General features: G+C 43.2%; 1 protein-coding gene across 1 annotated transcript in view; it reads left to right on the forward strand.

The window, feature by feature from the left end:
- Window positions 1-2,700: 2,700 nt before the first annotated feature.
- The window catches only part of PLS1 (plastin 1), a 106,240-nt gene continuing 93,814 nt past the window's right edge, over window positions 2,701-15,126 (forward strand). Inside the window, exon 1 of the mRNA XM_014852046.3 lies at window positions 2,701-2,835. The gene's annotated coding sequence lies outside the window, so the exon portion shown is untranslated. The remainder of the gene's footprint in view (window positions 2,836-15,126) is intronic.

Raw genomic sequence — 15,126 nt, forward strand, 5'->3', positions numbered from 1 at the left:
GACCCGAACCAACGAAACACTGGGCCGCCTGCAGCGGAGCGCGCGAACTTAACCACTCGGCCACGGGGCCAGCCCCCCAATTTAGCTTTTATTTAGCCTTCATTTAGTTATGTTATTAGGAGAAAAATAATATTTTGTGCCTCAGTTTTCTCACCTATAAAATGAGGATAATTTAGTAGGGTTGTCATGGATATTCAATGAGAAAACATTGTAAAGTGCTTAAAACAATTATTGGTACATAGTAGGAGCTCAATAACCCTTACCTATGTTGTTATTAATATTTATTATTACTAATAATATTATATTACCAATATTTTATACAAGCTGTAGAAGAGCCAGAAAATTATCCCTATTTCAGATTAAGTTGGTGATTTTATTTTTTTCAACCAATAATTAGGACACATGATTGGACATAAATTCATAGGATTAATATTTAAAATTGGGACTCTTCTGGGAAAACTGGAACATATGGTTACTATAACTAAAGTGTATATTTTTGATGACCTGAATACTTGTGCCCACCGAATACAGCATCTTTTCTCTGTGAATTCTTCCTACCTGATGCCATTGCTTCTATTGCTTTCAAACTGTTGCTCTTTTGATTGTCAGTGGAACTCTTTTATCAAATAAAATCTCCGAGGATACCCCAATATGGAAATAATAGTGTGCTGGCTGGACTGGGGCCCTTGACCCCGAGTCCTGCTTATTTATCATCTCCATGACACCCGAGGCTCCCAGAAACACAGTTTGAAAACCTTATTGCTCATTGGTAGTGATTCACTCAGTTCAGCAGATAACACTTTTCTTTATAATTATTATGCACTGGTTGTGCATTTCTGATGGTATACACTGTTTACTGTTTTATATTTGGGAGATACTTTTGGGAAATACCTTAGTTTTATCAGTGATACATTTACAAATCACATCTTGGGGTTCGTTACTTTTAGAGATGGGTTGTGCCAAACATTTTATACTGATTATTTTTAGCTTCCTCTATAGAGGGTGATTTTTTTTTTCCTTCCTCCCTCCAAATCAGGTTACACCATATTTAGAGTCTACGCTTCCTCATGAACTTATCTTGGTCAATATTCCCACTAAATAAAGAGCTCATAGGAGTATTTGATTAAACTTTTTCTTAACTTTATTGGGGAATAATTTATGTAAAATAAATTTCGTAAATTTAAAGTGCATGATTTAGTTTTGACAGTTGTATACTCCTGTGAAATCTCCACTACTATCAAGACAAGATTTCCACAAGATTTTTACTGCCCCTGTAGAGTCCATCCCTCCCTCCACCCCTGGCTCCAGGCAATTACTGATTTGCTTTTTGTCACTATATGTTAGCTTGGACCTCATATAAACGGAGTCATACATTTGTCCCTGGCTTCTTCCATTCAGCATAATGATTTTGATATTTATCCATGCTGAAGCCCACATGTGCAATTCTTTTCTTTTTTTTTGCTTAGTAGTATTCTATTGTATAGATGTACCACAATTTGTTTATGCATTCACCTGTTGATGGACATTCGGATTCCTTCTGGTTGGGGCTGTTGTGAAAGAAAACTGCTATGAACATTCATATTCAAATCTATGTGTGAACATATGTTTTAATTTCTCTTGGGTAATACCTCCGAATGGAATGGCTGGGTTATCTGGCAGATGTGTGTTTAACTTTTTAAGAAACATTCTGTGAGAACTTCCATACTCAACCCCTTCTGTAAATATGTTTTCAGATAAGGATGTTAAATCCACTGATTTCCCTAGGTGGAAGGCAAGGAGAAATCCTTATCCTCTCCAGCCTTGGCTGGCCTACTTCCATATTTAATTGCCGATCAATTCCTTTGGATTCTTAAAATAATTTCAACTTCCTTCTTTCTTCTCCGTCTCTCCAGCCCTACTGATACCATCTCAGGATTTCTTGGTTTCCTATTTTGTACCCAGTACTGTGCTAGGCTCTAAGGGGGCACACAGGACTTTGAGTTAAAGGGGTGGCAAAATAGGGACCCCTCCTGTTGCCTAGACAGTGCTGGAGGGACGGGAACTACAGAGTATACCACATGTAAAGTATATGAGAACACTTGAGCCTGCATTCCATTTACTTGCACAAGCTACAGGAAACATTCAATCTTTGTTTGAGTGTGAGCTGTAGTTATTTATTTATTTATTAAGCAGGTGTGGCTGTTAAATGAAGAGGAAGTGCTATGTGAAATCCCAAAAGGGGGAGGGGGAGAAGGAGAGAAAACTTTCCTCCTTTAATACCAAGTATCTTTTCTCTTGACCAGCGGTTTGCAAATCCAGTGTGGTACTGGAACTACTAGCACCAGTTTCCTCTGAGAAAATATTAGAAATGCAAATTGTCGGGCCTCACTCTAGACCTACCGAATCTGCAACTCTGAGTGTGGGATCTGTGTTTTAACAAGCCCTCCAGGTGACTCTGATCCACGCTCAAGTTTGAGAACCACTGTGCTAAGCTCATGCCAAGAGTGCAGGTGGTCATCTTTAGGCTTGGAGGAGCGTACGTCAGGGTAAATGTGGGCAGTAGGAACTACGTTACCGCAAGGCCCATCCACCTCTCCCCCTCGGCTCTCCAACACCTGCAACTCCTCTGTCCCGCTCGGGCAGAACCCAGGCTCCTGGCCTCAGGTCCTTTCCCCTGGGAGCCGCAGCCAAAACCCGGCAAGTGGATTCCGAGCTGGCTGGCGCAGGTGCCGGCCGGGCATGCGTAGTGGCGCGAGCGCGGCAGCTCGGCGGGCGCGGCGGGGTAGCCGCAGAGCGGACCTGCGGCTGCTGGGATCCCGAGCGCGAGCTGCGGCGCGGGCGGGACGGGCGCGGCAGGTACGGGGCGCGCCGGGGGCCGAGGGGAAGGCTGAGCCGATGGGCAGAAAACAAAGCTTTAGTCTTTCGGCTGCGACTCGGAGGGAGTCTGGGCTTGCCCTCGCTCGCGAGACGGCTCCCGCGCCCGCCGACTCCGGGGTTCGGGGCGGCTCGTGGTGCGCGCAGGTGTTATATCGCGTCTTTATGCCGCTTACACAGTAAGCCCGGGCACGGCATTGTGACGCCCGGCGTGAACTTAGCCTTCTGTTAACTTTGTTGTTTTCCTCTCTTTCTTTTAAACTTTGAGTGGCCACTGTTGAGGCTTTCTGATCCAGCCTGTTTCTCTTGAATTCTGTGACTGGTTTATTTGCCTTTGGCCTTTTGGTGCATAGGATCAATAGAGCTGGAGTGAAAGCGCATCCGTGGTTTCTGTTTTGGTGTCTTTCCTGGAGCAGGGGGCCTCTGGATGCGGCATCAAAGCTGTCAACTTTCAGCGAATTTCGGTGCCAAAAACTTTCCGCGTTTGAGCTTCATTTTCAAGTAGAGACTTTCTAAAATTCAAGATATTTTTTCCTGATACTTTTCTGCATTACTGTTATTGCCTGAAATAACTTCATTTGGTGCTACTAAAAGGAAGCAGTCTTTTAGATGAGTAACAGAATTCTCCCCTTTCTCGACCCTGTCACTTTTAATGGCTCGTCCAGAAGTATTTTAGCCTGGGGTTATGATATCTGGATAACTTGTGCAGGCTGAGGCTGTGCTGCACAGACTTCTTGGATAACCTATTAGCCATAAAAAAAAATTTTAGGTCGGGGCATGCACTGAACATTATTTAGGTAAAATGTTAAATGTATGATGTGGGAGGCATAGACATAGAATTAAGTTTAGGAAAAAGAAATTTTAAGTTTAGTAGAGAAACGTATACGGAAAGGAAATATGGATACCCGCCTTTCTCTCCACCCCCCATGATGAATGTTTTAATGGCAGAAATAATATACAATTGGTTTGGGTTTGGACTGTAGAGACCTTTGAGGTCAGCCAGTTCAGCTGCTTCAGTTTACAAATGAGAAAACCGAGACGAACCAGGTTAAATGACTTGCTATGGCCCGGGAGCCCCTCCTTGGCAAAGCTGGGCCTGGGACCAGGTTTTCTGATTTTTCATGGCTTTTTCCTATCCCCCTGCTGGTAACTCTCCTCACAGTTTGGTTAGATTATTAAACTTTCTTTTTCTCGTGTATCTCCTTATGCTACGTAGTCTGACTTAAGCAGAAAATTAGTTATTTCTGCTAAGCTTCTAGTACCTTGTGAACTCCTTTCAGAAAGTGCCCTCTCACCCACTTGCCACCTAACAGTTTGCTGGTCTTGAATCCACCCACCTTCCTTGCCTCACTCACGTTTGGCCCTTGGCCCAGAGGCCTGTGTGCCTCCCTTGTTGAAGTCCTGCCATTGCTGCAGGGTGTAGCTCAGGTGTGACCGCTTCCTAGAAGCCTTCTTTGATTACTGCAGCCGGAAAGTAGCTGTCCCACCTCTGAACCCTCTAGCATTTATTGCTGTTGTCGGTGCTGCTAGTAGCTCCTTCGCCTTTAGGGTCCCGAGTGCTGTTTTAGCGTATGTCCCAACTTCCTGACCAGTATGTAAGCTCTTGGAGGCTAAAGCCTGTGACTTAGACATCCCAGCCAGCACTAAGCACAAAGTACGTTCTCAGCCACTGTGTATGGGAGAGAGGAAGTGAAGTATGGACAGTTTCGTAAAGGGGTTCGATGTGGATGTTCTGTAATATGGAGGAGGCTACAGAGCCAAGTCAGACCAGCCTGATGGGTGATTCTCATACGTTGATGAGAGATCACCGATCAGTAAGGGGAGTGCTAGGGACAGAGGTAAAATCATACAAGGAGAGAGTTGCCCAGGGCCTGCATATAAGCATATGTGACTCAGAGTGCAGAGCACAGATTTAAGGAATGATGTAAAGGAAAAATCATTTGGTGAAAGACTCGATGGAGAGAAGAAAAGACGTTGAAAATTACTTTATTTCAGGCTTGAGGTGTTGCTAATGGGCTTGTGATGTTCTTTGTATCTTAGAAGCACCTCCAATTATGACATCTCTTTCTCTTTCTTATAGTTATTGATGTGATTGTCTTATTTCTCATTCTAGATGATGAGCTCTTTGGAGAATAATCTTTAACCCCTCACAGTGTCGGGCATGTTGCTATGCAGTATTGGACTCTCAGTAGTTATTGGCATGAATAAACAAACAAGTGTATTTTGGCATGGGGAGGGTGGACATTCAGGATCTTAGAGCTATGAGGTATGATTTTATCCAGACCATTCCCTCATTCTATAGCGGAGGAGCTGAGGTATGGTTGACTAAGCTAGTTAATGGTGGAACCAGAGCCTCTGCTCAAGTTTCCTCCCTAATAGCCCTAAGCTGGTTTCGTTAACCCTTACTTTTCAAGGTTGTTGGCTCCAAGATTAATAAGTTGGCAGAAGAACACTCCAGTTTGAGATGTTCTATGGATCAGAAGCCCTCAGAGATCAATCTAAAGGGAGGAACTTGGTGGGCCATGGGAGGATGACTGTGTCATTGGAAGAGATGACATGAGATGACCGGCCAATTCAAGCGTGAGTGTATTGAGTGAGGAGGAGTGAGGTTGCAGTCGTGGGAATCTGCACACTGTGGAGTTGAGGAGGAGTCTGGAAAGGACGTGGCAGCTTAGCTTGTCGGGGCAGAAGACACAAACGGGTGGACCCAAAGTCCTCCTACTGAGAGTGGATTTGGGAGAGACATTCTACACTCCCAGGAGGTGGTGAGCGATGGCTGTGGTGTTTATGACCCAGGAACATGGGGGTATAAGGCTGAGAGAGAGAGAGAATTGTGGTGAGACTCTCTACCAGGAAAAACAAGACAGAAGGCAATGCTTCTGAACCCAAAATCCTGGTTCAGGAGGTGGTTTGGAATATTTGTTTACCTGGAACAGATGTTGCAAATAGTCATTTTGCAAATCAAAACATAGCCTTTCCTTGGAGCTGCAGACAGCATTGAGGGAACTCTTGTGTGGTACATCCTTTCCATTGACGTTCATACTGTACTTGATCACTGGCTTCAACTGGCGGTGACCTTGTTCTTATAAAAGCGTAAAGAAGAGAGAGCAGTTGAGGGGAGAGACAGAGCTTGAGAGATGGTGACAGAGGGAAGGGAAGACTTGGCCAGGTATAGAGGGATTACCTTTTTTTCATAATGACAGTCAAAATTGATTGGACAGCCAAACGCAAAAATCAGGTGTTACATTTAAGTTAGTATCTTATACACTTAAAAAATGCCCAAATATTAAAATCTAGAGTCATATACCACAACCTTGTGTAAAATGACTGTATTATGTAACTTTCTCAAAATAGTAATATTAGTAACTATAGTATTACAGAATGCTTTCCATGGACCTGACACTGTCCTAAACACTTTACAAGCAATATCTCATTTAATCTTTACAAACCATCCTATGAGATTGGTGCAATTATAATTCCCATTTTATAGATGAGAAAAACTGAGGCTTAGATAAAATCACATTTCTGAGGTCACAGAGTTGGCAAGTGGCTGAGCTGAACTTTGTTCCCAGGCCTGCCTTACTGAAAGCTCAAATAACTTAAATATCTTGACAAAATTCAAAGCTTTTTCTATGGTAACCCTAACAGATTGCTTAGAATGGCCGCAGATTTCAGCTGGTGAACTCCTAACATTCTATGAGCCAGACTTTAATATGAGAAACAAAACAACAGTGATGAATCTTTCTCTTTTTTGTTTTTTAAATTCTTTCATTTAATGTTTATCTCCTTTTCATCCTCGGAGCATTCCTGGAGGCAGAGACAGCAGCTCTTTTTCTGGGTGCACCCTAAAGCTATTTCTATTCTGCTTCCACCATCTTTTGGGAGTGGAGCTGGGGTGATGGAGGTGAGTTGGCAATGATCCAGAAGGTGCCTCTGAAGTTGGGGGCGGGGTTCGAAGTCATCTCGTGTACGAATGAGCCTAAGGACTTGAAGGATTTTTTCCCCTGGGGTGGCAGGTTCCACGACTGGAAGCTCCTGGAATATCTGTTGGTCCTGACCCTTACCCTGATCTCAGGCCTTTGAACTGTGGTCAAACCCCGGGGAGAGTCCAGGCCTGAACACATTCTCCTGGGATCCTCAAGATCAGGGAGTCCAAAGTCAGTGTGGACTTGTTGCAGTTGGAGTTGGGTGTAGCTACTTCAGGGAAGGCCCCAGGTCAGAGACGAGTAATTTAGAGGCAGGACTGGGAGGCCTCAGGTTTGCTGGTGAGAAAAGGCTGTCGTCCCCCTCTCCCCAACCCCCTTGATGAACCTAGGTACTCTGTCATGGGAGTCTCAAAGTGGACTCCAGCTGAGCATGTTCTTCCCTCTCTGTGCCATCTGAGCCCTCTTTCCTCTTCCTTCTTCCGCTTCAACTTCTCCTGAGTTGGTTCTGTGCTTTCCCAGAGCCTGAGCTCTGGACATGACAGGAGAGGCTGCCTGCTTCTGGCCTCCACCCATCACTTGTCTCAGTCTCCAAGGACTCATCGTGTCACACAGCTCTCTCACTGAACAGAGATCCGAATCAAGGTTTTCTTCTGGATGGTGATGAAAATCAGGGAGAAAGAGAGGCCTTTGTGCTGCATACAGGTTTATTGGTTATAAAATGATTATACAGTTTTGATTGCTGGAAATTTTGCTGACATAAAATCACATGAGATGTGAGGCTATGTCAACTTTGATCATCTTAGATATTTTCAGTACCACTGTGTCTGAAAGTGCCTATTTGCCTTTTTTGGCGAGAAACATATAGCGTGGCTTCTGTAAAAGCAAGTTGCTTTTTGATAATACTGTGGGCACAGAAAGGATGAGAGTTAGTGATGATTAGGAGAGTCTTTTGTTTATTTAAAACACTTGTTTCATCGGAAAACTTGATTTTCTAGGAGAGGTAGTTTGTTCATTAAAGTCCAATCGTGAGGACTTTAGACTTTCTAATAAACTAAATTTTTATGATTTACTCTTTTGAGTGATTCAGAGCTGTAAAACTACAACAATATTTGGATGATAACTCACTGCACACAGACATTCCTCCTCCTTCAGAAGATTCAAGCTGACCACAAAGAAAACATGAGAAACTGTTTTTTTTTTTTGAGGAAGATCAGCCCTGAGCTAACATCTGCCGCCAATCCTCTTCTTTTTGCTGAGGAAGACTGGCCCTGAGCTAACATCTGTGCCCATCTTCCTCTGTTTTATGTGGGACACCTGCCACAGCATGGCTTGACAAGCAGTGCATAGGTCTGCACCCGGGATCTCAACCGGCGAATCCCAGGCCGCCAAAGGAGAAGTGCGAACTTAACTGCTGCGCCACTCCCCGAGAAACTGTCTTTTTGATAGTAAGGTGGATGGATGCCTTAGTCAGGTGGAAGAAGATTTGTAGGGGTCTTCTTCATGATAAAAAGCAAAAGGTTTTGAGGAAGGGATAACAGGAGAAACTCAAAGTATTAGAGGAAACCAGATTTACTTTATTATTGAGAAACTTGATGAATTGTTTAAAGATCCAGTCCCAGGAAATAACACATTCTTAATAAAAAATGATGAAAGCCCCTTCAATTTGTTGAAGAACCAAGAAACTAAGAGATTTTAGCAGAGCTGTCAAAATAGAATTCGGATTGAATTTGATTTTAAAACATTGGTGAATGTGTAGAGAAGGATCAGTCATGTTAATCACGCCTCGGACCAAGGTCTCCTTTTCTAAACCTTCCTCCCAACAATGAATTCCCATGTGGGGCCCGCTGCACTCCATGAGTAAAAGGGTAAACCTCTTCCCACAAATCACAATTGTAAAATCCAAAGTGATGCATGACAGTCCATGACTGAAAACTGATGTTGATCAAGCAATTTGAAGGCCTTAAATAGCACTGCCTGCATTCACACCTTGTTCCCATAGCGGGTGCTCAGAATCTAGATTAAATTGCTGAAATAAAACTGGGTTCAGGGCCAACTCATTTATGGTGAATGATCAAAGGCACAAATAGACTTTTTGTCTCATTTCACTTTGTCATCTTAAATGCCACCTTTTATGGCTATTTTGGGTTTTTTTTGTCCTTGATGATCTATACTCACTGTGTACTGTTTATAGATAAAAATCAATGCAAACTAGAATTTTGAGGTTTGATAAATGAGTCTTTGCTTAGGGTTTTAATGCTACTCATCAATAATTTGGTGGAAAGACAATATCAAGTTAGTACGTAATTGAACCTTTAGCTCGATATCAAATTAGTATTTATAACCTTTGGGAACAAACTGGAAATTCTCGAAGATGCCTGCATTCTTTCAGCTGAGGGCTCTCTCAGCATTCTCTCCTGGTGGTCTCTCTTTTCCTTCCTCTCTCCTCAGGTTGAGGTTCATTGAGACACTCTTTTGGTCCAGGGAGTGTTTCCAAGAGTGGCCCAGTTCTTGCAGAGTTGAAGTGTTACTAGCTCAGTGAGGTGCCAGCCTTGAAACACAGCTCGCAAAAGCCCAGTGATGTTTTTTAGCAAAAGTTGTCATCCAAGTGAATTATTGTTGGAAAAACAACAATAAAAGCAATTTGCTTGATCTCTTTTCTTATCCTGAAATAGTCCAAGTTAAGCGCAAGATCACCATCAGTGGAAAATGGTAGTCTGAGAATCTCTGAATGTTTAGTGGTCAATCAAAATGAACTCATTAGGGTAATTTAAAGTTTTGATATCTGAAATCAGTTTGGCCTGTGATCAGGGCCATGGATGGGAAGTCAAAGTCTGTGATTCTGTTTCTGACCCCATGAGAAGGGAGGCCTTATCTTCAGCTGCAGGTTTGATGATTAAACAAGACAGTGAATGTGAAAGCAATTAGTAAACTATAAACTAAGGAGGTCAGCTATTTATTGGTTGTTATAATAATTTTCTGACTTGGCTTCTTTTTACTGATAAGTGGCCAAGACTTTGAGAATTAATTGCTTGCTTGAGGTTACCTGGCTCGGAAGTGGCAGAGATGGAACTCATATCTGTGTCTTCTAATTTCAACATTTGACAAAATGTCAAGGCTCAGCATTAGGACCATAGGGATGGCCTAGCAGACAGAGGGTGCCTGTCCTCCTGGAACTTCAGTCTAGCCTCAAATCTAGTCCTTTCCCAATCAACCCATGTTTTCTTCTTTTACTGACCAGAGGGAATAATTTCTCTGTGAAATTTGTATTTGGTTTTTATAGAATCCTAAATGTGTTTTAGGGCTAAGCCATGATCATGGAGCTCTTTAAGTGAGTTCTCTCTTGCTAAAGGTGGCTTCAACAACTGCCCTCTAATCTTCAGATCTCACTCGAAAGTGATATTTATTAATCTCCACTGTGGAGAGAGGGATGGATGCCTCTCTGTATCCTTCTCATTGTTAATCAGAGACTTGTTGCAGAATAATTTTCTCTCTCTTCTACAAAATAAAAGTGAGGTGATTAAATAAAGGGGGCTGGACTAGGGGCAGGGCTCTGAGTGAGACATGGCCCTTGTACACGCGGTTTCTCAGTTAGATGGAGGAGGCAGACACAGGGACAGTCTGTGACACGAGTTAGTACCAGGAGGAAGGACAGAATGAAGCTTTGGGAGAGCCCAAATCAAGAGCAGTTAATTCTGTTCAATGAGTTGAGGAAGGTGTCAAGACTTTTGAGTTGAGCTTTGAAAGGAAAGCATGAGTTCAATCTACAGAGAATAGATAAAGGAAAAAGCATTCCACGGGGAAGGGGCAGCACGAGCAAAAGCGTGGAGACAGGGAAGAGCCGGTCTGTTCAGGAAACTTTAGGTACTTTAATGTGTCCTAAAACCTGAGCTCGCCTAAGGATCACCTGGAGAGCTTGTTAAAAAACAGATTGCTGGGTCCCAGCTCCAGAGTTTCTCATTCTTTAGGTCTGGAGTGAGACAGAAGAATTTCATTTCAGCCAGTTCCCAGGTGATGCTAGGATAATGATCTGGGAACCACATTCCGAGACCACTGGGCCAGGGTAGAGAATGTGTGAGATGAGCTAGAAAAAAATTTTCTTCTGAAACTTTACTACCTTCACGAAATTGATGTTTCAAGTTTTTTTAAATTAATTAATTTTTAAAGATTGGCACCTGAGCTAACAACTGTTGCCAATCGTTTTTTTTTCCCTGCTTTTTCTCCCCGAGTCCTCCCAGTACATAGTTGTATATTCTAGTTGTGGGTCCTACTAGTTGTGGCATGTGGGATGCCGCCTCAGTGTGGCTTGATGAGCGGTGCCATGTCCGCGCCCAGGATCCAAACTGGTGAAACCCTGGGCCACCGAAGCAGAGCGTGGGAACTTAACCACTCGGCCATGGGGCCGGCCCCTATTTTATTTTTTAATTAGTCTCATTTACCTAGTGGTTGCTGCCTTGTGCCCCTTGCTTCCCCCTGTAAGTTCCTCCCCCCTCCCCCCAGTTCTTCCAAGAAACCAGCCATTTTCTCATCTTCCACATTTAAAAATAACTGCTGTTCAGCCAGAATGGCCATTCCACTCATGGAAAGCTGAACAGCCAACGTCAGCTAAAATGACTTGTATACTAAAGGGGTATGCATGTGGGTTTTATTTTGTTAATCTGGATGTAATGGTAAACTTCTATCAGCAAGTATTTTTGGAATAGCTTGCAGGTAGGACTTACGCTATTGCAGAAGGTTGCATCCCTGCCCTCAGAAAACAGGCAGTCCTGTAGGAGGGTTAAGATGCCTGAGTTCGTGGCTCCAGCAGGGCAGCTGGTGCTCGGTGCAGTAAGAATGATAGAAACCAAAAGTGGTAGGGCTGAGAAAGAAGGTTCACTTTCCATTGTAACAATCAGGGCAGGCGGGGCAGGGTTGAGGGGATGAGGATTTATGCTCTCTTCTGATGTTTGTGCCTCTTCCTAAGCCCTCTGAGATGAGGGAGCATATGTCTACATAAAGAAAATAATGGAGGAAGGGGCGTTTGAATTAGGCATGAAGGATGGGCAGAAGCTCAGCGGGGGGAGCAATCAGGAGAGGCATTCGAGACAGAGGGCAACTGAACCTCACAATGGAAGTGCAAGAGGGAAGTGCAGGTTCAGCCAGGGGCCAGTGCTCTGGCTCACTTTGGGAAGTACAGGGAGATAAGACTGGACAGGCATTTGGGGAAGGTTGTGGAACATTTTGAGTATGAGATTGCAGGATGTGAACTTTATTCTGTAGGCATTGTTGAGTCATAGGCTTATCTCGGGTTTACCTTGACTGCTGGTTCCCTCCCAAACACACCAGATGAGGAGGAACCCCGCGTCTTACAGTGTACCAATCAGTAGTTCATACTATCTTGGAAAGACACCTAAAAATACTTTTTCCTGGGTCTGGGATTTTGTTTTTAAAGATTGGCATCTGAGCTCACATCTGTTGCCAATCTTCTCCTTTTTCTTCTTCTTCTTCTCCCCAAAGCCCCCCAGTACATAGTTGTGTATCCTAGTTGTAGATCCTTCTGCCTCTGCTTTGTGGGGTGCCACCTCAGCACGGCTTGATGAGTGGTGCTAGGTCCACACCCAGGATCCCAACTGTGAAACCCTGGGCCGCCGAAGCAGAGTGCGTGAACTTAACTGCTCGGCCACAAGGCCGGCCCCAGAAATGTATATTAATACGCTAATCTTCTAGAAGCTTGGATATCTGTTTTTCCTGCAGTTAAATGAAACAAGAGCCAAAGGTTACTTTATTTTACCTTAGGTTTTGGAGTATGAAAATACATAGTCAGAATTGGAAATCAGCAGAAGTATGGTTAATAGAAAATTCTTAGAAACTTAAAAAATTCAGTTGCCTCTGAAAAATGAACAGAAATTTGACTCAAGATGTGTTTTCCTAGAAGGACTTGATCACATTGGAAGATGATTAAATTAAGTAGTAGAATTTATTTTTGTCACGGACATCAGGCAGCATCCAGTCTAAGGGTAAAATCGAAGGTATATTTTTTACTGCTTTAAATGTACCTGAAAATGTAGTTTTGCTTGTAATAAAACATGAAGTTAGTAGAAATTCAGATTGACTTGAAGAAGAATTCCATGGTTCTGAGGTAGCGAGGGTCCAATGTATAGTGAGCATTTCCATCTACATCACTTCCAGTAATAACAGATGCTGTGTGAAGGAGGCAGAGAATGGAGGCTCAGAGAGGCTGTGTCATTTGGCCTGACTCACACAGCTGTCAGTAGCTGAGCTGAGATTTGAACCTAGGGCTATGGAAGTTTATACCCTGCTGTTCACCAGGTCAGGCTCCAGTTTCCGGTGGTTTTAAATCAGGGATGTAATGAAGGACACAGGCTTGAGTCCTTATCTTACTGGATATTTTTACTGCCAGCGGGAGCAGATAACATCTCTGTGTGTTCAAGGCCCACCAAAATCAGTCAGTCCAATTAACGACATTCTTGTTGACTGCTAACCAAGGAGAACTGAGCCAGCTTTGCCCGGGGCACTATGCCATCTTGTCTGTCTGTGGAATAGTCACTCCATTTCCACATTGTCACCTGAAATTGAAGCTGGGGGGTCGTAAAGCAGGAAAAGCCATGTTGGGGAACAACATAGCTAAGATTTATCAGTGGTTACGTCACTCAGGGTATGTCGCTCAGTGTACATCTCAGTAAGATCTGAAGTTTTGTCCATAAATGATTGGCATAGAGGATTTGGTTTTAAATACTTATCTTTGAATAGGAGTAGATATGATGGTAGTCTGTGGATGCACTTGAAATGAAATAATAAAGTTGTCCAGATACCTGTCTGAGGGAGAGTTGGAAAATTTCCCTACTTAATCAGCTAATCCTTGTATAAATGGCCGATGTTGGTTGACCATAGATGGATACAAAGTTTTTTTTCTGCTCAGACTTCATGTGTGAGTCAAGATAGAGTAGGCTATGTTGCAGGAACAAATTAACCCTGAAATCTCCATTGATTTCCGCTCACATAAATGTGAGCGTGCATTGGCTGTCTCCAGGTCAGCCGTTCTCTGTGCAGTGACCGAGACATCCAGGCTCCTGTGACTTTTATGATTTTGCTAGTTTAACCTGGGACTTCCAGATTGTCTCAGCAAGGGAAGGGAGGCCAGGGGATCACATAATGGCTCTGAATTTTTTTGGCCTAGAGTGACACAGATAATTTCTACTCACAGCCCTGTGGCTAGAACTGATCACATGACCCTGCTTACGACAAGGAACTGTAAGTGAGGGGAAGGGCGTGAATATTCAGAGAACAATAAATGTCTTTGCTGCGCCTTCTTTAGTGCAAGAGAACTGGTCAGTTTGAAAAAAATCTCCAGTAAAGCTAGAAAAGTGTGCTGAAATATTTAGTGATAATTACCTGATAATAAATTATAAGTGAGTTTTGCTATAAACTAATAAAATTTGTAATGATTTCTGTGCGGCTTGTTCTGCAACTTGATATCCATTTGTAGATATGGCTGCATCTTCTAAAGGAATAACAGTAAAATTTCTTTTACATCATAATTCTTCAGGGGGTGGCTCTGATGATCAAAGCTTGTATTTATTGAGACATTCTCCTAAGTGTTTTACATGGGTTGAGTTAATTCAGGTTGAGGACTATGATTTCATCTCCATCGTGGAAGTTTGTGAATACTCTTGAGTTCCCTCAGCATGCCTTGTTTGAAATGGTGCCTAGCTTAGACCCGTGGCCGTGCAGGTAGCTCTCCTCTAGAAATCAGATTATCAGTAGACTGCCTTACAGACGAGGCCCCCCGGGTGGCAGGTGGCACTCTGGGTGTTGTCTAACTAGCACAGATTACAGTGAGACCTAGTATTTACTGTGATTTGGATTCATACTTATATATATGCAGTTTAAGACTTTGCCAAACTTTTTTAGCAGCCATATCTAGGAATAAGTTTGTGGTGAGCCGAGGCCGCAGGGTATATATATATTTTTGTATATAAATTTTTTTTTTCCAAACTGATTCTCTTGTGTTTTTGTGATGCCATTTTTTCTTAAAAGTATACTACTAGTAAACGCAGAAGTCCTCTTTAGTTTGTCCTTATGATCTGCCCTTTCCCTGTCCTCTTCACTGTGTCCTAAATTCCACAGTTGGAGTTCCAGGGTAACAGGGACCCTTGCTAGGCTGTGTAGACTAGAGTAGTCCTTTTGTTCTCTGTTTGAGAACCACTGTCTTTAGCACAAATGAGGAGCCCCACCTCAGGCTCTTTACATTGATGCCATATTCATTCATCAAATATTTACTGAACACAGTTTTGGGCCAGGCACTGAACTAGGCCCCAGCAGTCTCTGCCCTCATAGAAACGACAGTCTA

Source organism: Equus asinus, chromosome 21 (genome assembly GCF_041296235.1).
Source record: "Equus asinus isolate D_3611 breed Donkey chromosome 21, EquAss-T2T_v2, whole genome shotgun sequence".
Taxonomy (NCBI): Eukaryota; Metazoa; Chordata; class Mammalia; order Perissodactyla; family Equidae; genus Equus; species Equus asinus.